Here is an 8180-nt window from a genome sequence, read left to right on the forward strand (position 1 = left end):
CTCGATTAGATCTTGGGTATTTATCTCGATGCTTCAACCATGTAATGGGCGCAAAGAGAGGACACACTGAATAGTGGGGGATAGATTGCTTATCCCTACCTTCCACCAATTGCCTCAAATGAGGACTTTTCCTGCTTGGGACAATTTTAAACACACACAGGCATTGCCTCTTAAGGAGGACTTCAGACAGTTTGCCCGGTCAAATAACAGACCGGGACTCCAGACTACATGAAGAAGAAAAGTTTATACCTCAAAGCAATTGCTAAAAAGCAAAGCAAGCAACTAAAGCAACTAAAGTGTACCTGAAAAATTCGAACTTATTAGTAAACAAGTCAAAAGTTTAAACCAAAAGAAATGGCAAACAGTCAACACAGGGGATCAACTGAGCAAAGCATAAGACTCAAGTTATGAGTCAAACCATCTGCAAAACAAAGGTTAGCATGGGATAAACAAATCAAATTCAAACAAGTTTGAGTGATCTTTGAAGCATTGTGCTCAACCTGAAACAGATGAACTCAACATAAGTCCAAAGGACCACTAGGGCTAGCCTAGGGTCAAAGATGAAAGAAAAAGTCAAGGCAGCAAGGAAAAGTCAACTCAAAGTCAAAGTCAAACATTTGGGAAGCTAACACACTTGGGCCCACATTCAAATCATGCATTATGATCATTTCATGAACATTTGAAGTCAAAGTAAGGCAAAGAAAGCATACAAAAGTCAACAGAATGACTTGCATCAAAAGTCAACCCAAATATTTTCAAAAATCATGAAATAAATCACACTCAATCCTAGCATCTAACATGGTATACATGTAAAATTTCATGGCATTTGGATGAGAGGAAGGCAGTCAAGTAAAATCATGAAGTCAAACCAAATTCAAGTAAGCATGGTGAAAGTCAACAAGCATGGGTCAACTTCAAAAAATCATATCAATTTGAAAACAGAAGATAAATGAATGAGATTAACACCAATGCAAAGCTTGAGATGTCTAGTTATCACATATGAAATTTCATGGTCATGTGATAAGATTTGAGAATTTCACAAAAGATTTGGCAATGTATAGCACAAAAAGTCAACAAATGACCAAGCATGGAAGAAAATTCACAATCAAATGGAAAACAGCAAGATAAATTCCAAGAAAAATCATACATCAACTAGACATATAAAGGATCAATCATGCAAAATTTGGGGTCAATTGGATGCAAGGAGGCATGTTAACAAAATTAGGGAAAATACACATCATGGTATGACACCAAATGTGACACATAACTTCAAAAATTCATAACTAGCAAACCACATATGATAAATGTACAAACTTTATATCAAAATGAAGGTGAGTGTGTGTAGAATGCCCACAAAAATTTTCAGAATCAAAGGATGCATCATCATTATTTCATAATTGAAATGGCACAATGTATCAATATTTGTCACATTTCACAAGCCCTAGAGCCAATTAAAATCCAATGATTGGAAAAAAAATTAAAAATCATGGTAAAATACTAGAGATCCACATGAGCAATATGCAAAAAAATTTACGAATTTTGAATGTGAGATGATGATGTTATGAATTTTAGAAAATGATGTATCAAATGAAATGAATATACAAGAATGAGATGGCACATAACATGGTGTAATGGTCAAGTAGGGTACGGTGGCATTTTTTGAAATTATATGCCCAGATTAATGAAAGGCTGCGTGTGGCGTTGGGACGTGTCATACAGCTACAGGTCATGGTAACAAAATGGTACAGGGCCACGCGAAATACCACAAACATTAGCCAATTGCAATTTGAAAAGAAAAAGGTCCTTAGGATTTCACGCATACAGCAACAGCAATTATTCCTAAAGAAATAAACCTACAGTACTGCCTATAATTAAAACCAAAAAAACAGCAACAACTGTGTCACGCAGTGATATGATGCTTCAAATGATGGGATTTTGGGATCCCAGCCGATGGGGCCCGGTCAACTATGGTATCGCCAACAGCACGCTTGTATAATGCCGTGCTGGACCAATGAAGCGTTTCTTCCAAAACAACATGCACAACAAAAATCGTTTTCTGCAAATCAAAATGAGCGCTGCCAATAGAACAGTAACCTTCCTCATGCGTTTTCATGCAAAACAACTAAAATCTCCATGGATTTGAAAACAAAAAATTCCAGAATATCAAATTGAAAATATCACCGAGTAGGTTCATCAATATACATTCATAATACATAGGCATTTCATTGATAAACCAACAGTAAGTGTGAATCAAAGGAAAAAAACAACATCCGCAACAAAACTTCAAAAGCCTATAACTATCTCATTTTAGCACGAAAACTGATGGTTCAAAGCTCATTCTCACCAGCATTACAAGACCTATAATTATCACATAACCAACCCATGAATCAAGAAGGTCGAAATCTGACCTTTATGAAGTGCAGCCGTTGCGTTTGTGGTTCTTTAGTTGCCTTTGCTCGAAACAGCTGCCTTAGGGACCTCCAAATGATGATTGGTGAAGATGCTTTGGCTCAATGAATCTTGGAAACACTCAAATCGAATTTCACCATTGTTGGAGCTTTGGAGAAACAGAACATGAGATGTTGTTACAGCAGGAAAATGGAGCTTGGGAATGGCTCACAAGTGATGACATGTTGAGGGAACAGCAAGGTAGCTCGTGGTCCTTGAGTTTCTTGACAGAATTTTGAGAATGAAGAAAAATGGATTTGAGAGAGTATGAGAGAACTCTGTGCAAATGGAGGCTGCTAGGGTTTTGGCAAGGCAGAAAAAACAACCTTATATTGTCTGTTTAAGCTCCACTAATGAAATGCTAAACCAAGTTTAACTTTAATGAACAAAATGCAAATTGCTAAGTGTTGGCATAAGTGGAAATGAAGGGGTATGCTGCCACGAATTGGGCCTGCTACAGGCTGCCAAAGACCATTCCAATTGCTGTTTTTTGGTCTGTTGAATGATTACTACACTTTGCTTCACTTGTTTCCAACCATTTGCATATTTGCGAAATTTGACATTTTGGTCTAGAATGGTGGTATGGATATGTCATGAACATGAAATTATGCTTGGAACATGTCACAAATATGGTATAAAGTGAATACCAATTGGCCAATGTGAGAAAAAGTCCAAAAATCAAAAAGTCAAAGTTTGGTCAAACTTTGATTTTAAATGGAAAAGGTCAAAAATGCCATTTTGATTGGCAAGGTTTTAGAACATGAAATTTATATTTTTGGAAAGAGGATGAAAAATGTGGTTTGTAGGAAAAAACCCCACCAAATTTGGCCTTATGGTTTGAGAGATATGCCTCTTTGAAGTTCAAATATTTGTGAAAATGATTTGATCATATCTTGACAACCACACATGGGATTTGAGTGTTCTTGGACTTTTTGAAAATGGGAGAACAAGATCTTCAACTTTCATGTTGGGCAAAAATTCATTTGAAGCTTGTATCATGATGCAAGTTGAAGATCAAGAAGTTTCTATTTTTGGCAGTTGAAATTACAGGTCCAGTTTCTATTTTGGGAAATTTTCTGATTGGCTTCAAGTTCTTCCATGATGTTGATTGCCATGACATATGAGACCTATTAGGACATGAACAAGCTCCTTCAAACCATTTCCATCCATCAAAACCATAAAAATCAATCACAGTTGACCAACTTTGACTTTCTAGGGTTTTGGACTTGACTGTGCACTTCTGATGAATTCCAAACCCTAATTCCTTGAGACCTTGACTTCAAATGATGTCCCAAGTTGTATGGACTCTTGATGATTGATCATGGTGCCCAAATTCTGCAAGAATGGCCACCATCCACTGCTTTGACTTTCTGTTGACTGTCTAGGGTTTTTGCCTGACTGTGCATGAACTGATGGCTTCTGAACATCCAACCCTTGACTTAAACACTTCAAATGGACCTCCAAGTCATGTGAACTTGTTGGACAAACCCTAGGGCCTTGGCTCCTTGAGAAACACACTTGCTTGCTTGCTTGGTTGACTGATCTCCTGATCAGTTTGACCTAATTCTTGCTTGCTTGCTCTTGATGCAACTGAGGACAATGCAAATGTTATGCAATGGATTATGTTATGCTATGACCTAACTTGAAATGATATGTACAATGCTAGGTGCAAATTTGAGGTGCTACAGGTGGATATTGTCAAATCAGAGGACGCTTTCCAGGATCGCGTTCCAAAGAATTTTCAAAACCATGATGCTCTTCAATTGTTGGATTCTCAAGAACTGTTTCAGATTCGGATGTCGGGATTATAATTTCTTCATCTCTCTCTTCTCTTTCAATTTCACACGCTTTCCTTTTGAAAAAAGAATCAATTTTCCTATTATTCATCTTTACTCTTTCTATAATATCATATCAGATCCAAAAATCAATTTAGAGAACATAAAAATTAAAAGAGAAAAAAATTAATAAACTTAATTAATCAACTTTAATCCGTTTTCAAATACCGGTAACTTCACTATTAGAAATTAGCAGCAACAATGATTAAATAAACCTTATTACAGTGTATAACTATATTTATAAATTACAGTGTTATGAATTGGCTTAATAAACCTCATATAAATTATTTTAACACATCAAGAAAGAAGAACCCTAAAAATCTCAAAAACACAAATCAAGCAATCACTTTAATTTGTTACTTTTTATAAAAGAAGAATGAATAAAGTTTTTTACCTGTTAGATGCCGATCACTTTAATCTGTTCCGATTCCGGTGTCGGTAGAAAATCCAAATGAGAAAGAAAGGAAAGGTAGGAGCTTTTTACCTTATCTGTATTTTAACCTAACTTTGAATGAAAAATAAAAAATAAAAATTAATTTTAATTTAAAATAAGGATGTTTTAGTAATTTAATATATATGAATTAAAAAAAAAAATTGAGGGGTGGCCGTGGCCTTCCCACGTCCCCCTCAGTTCCGCCAATGTTGTTTGGCATGGCATAATATATAAGAGATGGTTGGATTTCCAAAAGAATTTATGCTTCCACGACCCCTCTCAAAACTTGCTATAATTTCATAACCTTGTTCCTTCATTGAACGCTTATGGCCCTTAGTCCCCTCGTGGCATTGTCTATCTAGGGCTTGGATATTTGGACTCCACGTTCTTTTGAGTTTATTATTTTGTTTTGATGCTTTATACTCTTTCTATTTTTCTTCAGGTACCCTTCTGTTTTCTCACCCAAAATATTGTACCTTTTTTCTCTCTTTATAATGGCCAACTTGAGGAATGCTCTTATGGGTGTGTTGAGTGACTCTGACGGTAGAGGTTCTTCCTCTTCGTCTGAGGTTAACCACCCAGATCTCATGGATATTTGCCATGGAAATCACTTGAAATTTAAGCCTCCTGCTTATGATCCCAATGTGCTTAGTGACAATCCTATATCTGGCTTGGATTTTGCAAGCGACGATAATGATCCTGAAGCCAATGAGGCCAATGCTCGTGCTATTTCCATTGCTCGAGCTTATTCAAATTTAGACATCACTTTGGCTGCCAAAGTAAGATAATAAAATAATTGCTCCATCAAATCCCTTGTGGAGGTAACTAGAGGGGTTCCCATAGCCACAACAGTCGAGGTTTGCACTGAATTTTACAATTCTTTTGTGGGTCTTGCTACCAATTTTTTTCCTGGTAGTCCAAATACTATGGTGCACCGAGAAGACTAAGTGGAGGCTTAGGATGCCACTCAATAGTAATGGGTAGAGTTGGAATTCCAAGAATGACTTTTAGCTTCCACACTGCTTCTAGTATTGAAAATGTATTTGTGGATTCCATCCTCTGTTTGGTATGTCTCCCCTTTTGATGATGATAAAATGATTTGTAGCTTGTTCGAGGGGCATTGCATCCTATCTATGAGTGTCTGTTCCAAATACTGAAGTTAAGGCCCCCTTCACTATAATCGAGAAAGTGGCACTTGAAAATTTTCAAATTTACCATTCCCATTTCCACCCTATCGCTTAGACTTTTATCAAAATGTTCCAGCATTGGTACAAGTACAAGAGGCTGGAGAGTTCGACTTCAGTGAACCTCCTCTTCCATATTTTCATGGTTTTCTGTACCACCACGAGAGGGGTCATGGTCACAATCTAGTTTCTTTGTTCCAGAATAATAAAATATTTAATGTTTATATTGATAACTGAAAGCATTTTAAGGATCATATTACCTGGTGACTCATTTCACATTGGCTGCGCATATTGAGTTTTTTCAGGTTCCTAATTCGACGCAAGTTGAATGTGAAAACAATATTCAGAGATGTTGGTTCACTATATCATTTTGACCATGATTCCAATGCTTATTACGTTGCTTATGAATCTCTCACGACTTATGACCGGTCAATGAAAGTTGATTTCATGGATTACTTAGACTGATTAAATGCAGAAGAAAAGTTTGATGCTCCTCCACCATCTCAATGGGAATGGTTTATTAGCACTTACGTAGTAGTGGATGCACTTCTTCCCAATATAGGAATGAACTCTTTAGTAAGAATCTTCACATGTCTAGGGATGGTACTAATTTTTTAGGTTTCTTTCGAGTGCTCTGTTAACCTATCTTTCCTTGTCTTTTCAGATAAGATGTGAGCCATTGTGAGGTATCTCTTTAGGAAGAAAAGAGACCAAGGCACTATGGAAGCCAAACTTTATTTCTATGGTCTAAGCAGTGTTGTCTCTAAATTGTTGGTTAGAGTGGGGGCGACATCTCTAGCCACTCAACCACAACTTGAAGAAACTAGGTCGTCGCCCCTACAAGCCTCTAATCAAGCAACACCTCTACCTTCGATCTCCCTTTCCATATTCTCTCATGTTAAGATTTATGGTGAGTCTACTTTCTTTTTGTACTACCTTGAATTTTCCAAAACTCCATTTGAACTAAACTTGGTAACCATATTTAAAGGCTTGACAACGGTTGCCTTGCTAAACGCATGATAAGTGATTATTGCAACATATTTTTAGCTTATTTTATTCTCGTTTTATTGTGTATTTTTATCGTTTTGTTTTTCTTTTATGTGTTTTTGTGTTTTTTGTTGATTTTAGTTAATAAGGAAGTATCAGGTAAGATTGAAGTGAAAAAGACAGAAAATCGAGAGTTCAAGTAAAATCTCAGTATAAAAGATCCATGGCCAACACGCCCTGACAGTGTCAGCTGACCCGGATGTGTTGGCCCTTAAAGTTCCCCAATAGTAAATTCCTTAGAAGAAAACGGACTGGGCATGTTGTCTGACACAACTGTGTTCCTCAACACAACACCCCGATGTCCGACAACACTACCTGTGTCAAGCCTAGTTTCTGCTGTGAACTTTGGCATATCGTTACAGTTTCCCGACTTCTAGACCTCCAAAACTTCCTCTTTTCACCCAAAAGGTCCATTATGATTGTTGCACGAATTTAAGTGGATTAATGATGTATTTCATGTATAAATAGGTGGTCACTTGGTTGGAATGTGAGAGCCACTTTTGCATTATTGCTTATTTCATTTTAGCTTTTGGACTTAAGCTCTCAAGTTACTTTTATGCCATTCTTTGCATTTTCTGGAATTCTTATTTCAATTAAGCATTTGTCTTCATTTCAGGTTATATATTTTATCGCAATTGATTTTACTTTGTTTATTTTCTATGCATGTTATGTCTTTGTCTTGTTTACTTTTAGTCAGTCCCACCATGAGTGAGTAGTCCTTTAGGGACAAGGGGTCATGAGATCTATCTCATACCAAACTCTAATTGAATTATCCATTTATGAATCATGAGAAAATAAATAGCTTAAAAGTTATTTTAGAATCCAAAATCTTAAATATATTTGTGTATGCTAGCGAAAGTAGAGGCAACCCAGAGGCCGATCATGTACCGAAAGGTAGTGATTCGACACGCAACTGCAAATTTCTAAACAACAGATAATAAGACACAATTGACAAGGTGTCTCGTTATCGATTAATAAAGTCGATTAGCTATGCTAGAAAAACATCTAGATATGTATGCCATGAAAGTTGGTGTAGTGAATTTTTATCTACTTTTCTATAGCTTGCTCTATTTTCTCATAATCAATAATTGAAATGTTAATTGGGTAATTTGGGATAGATATCATGTACCCCGTGTCCTGCTTTGCTTTATATTATTATTATTATTAATTTTATTCCAATCACATTGAATCTCTGAGTATTCGATCACTTTAGCTACACATCGTTAGGATAAA

Source organism: Lathyrus oleraceus, chromosome 7 (assembly GCF_024323335.1).
Source record: "Lathyrus oleraceus cultivar Zhongwan6 chromosome 7, CAAS_Psat_ZW6_1.0, whole genome shotgun sequence".
In the NCBI taxonomy this organism is placed as follows: domain Eukaryota; kingdom Viridiplantae; phylum Streptophyta; class Magnoliopsida; order Fabales; family Fabaceae; genus Lathyrus; species Lathyrus oleraceus.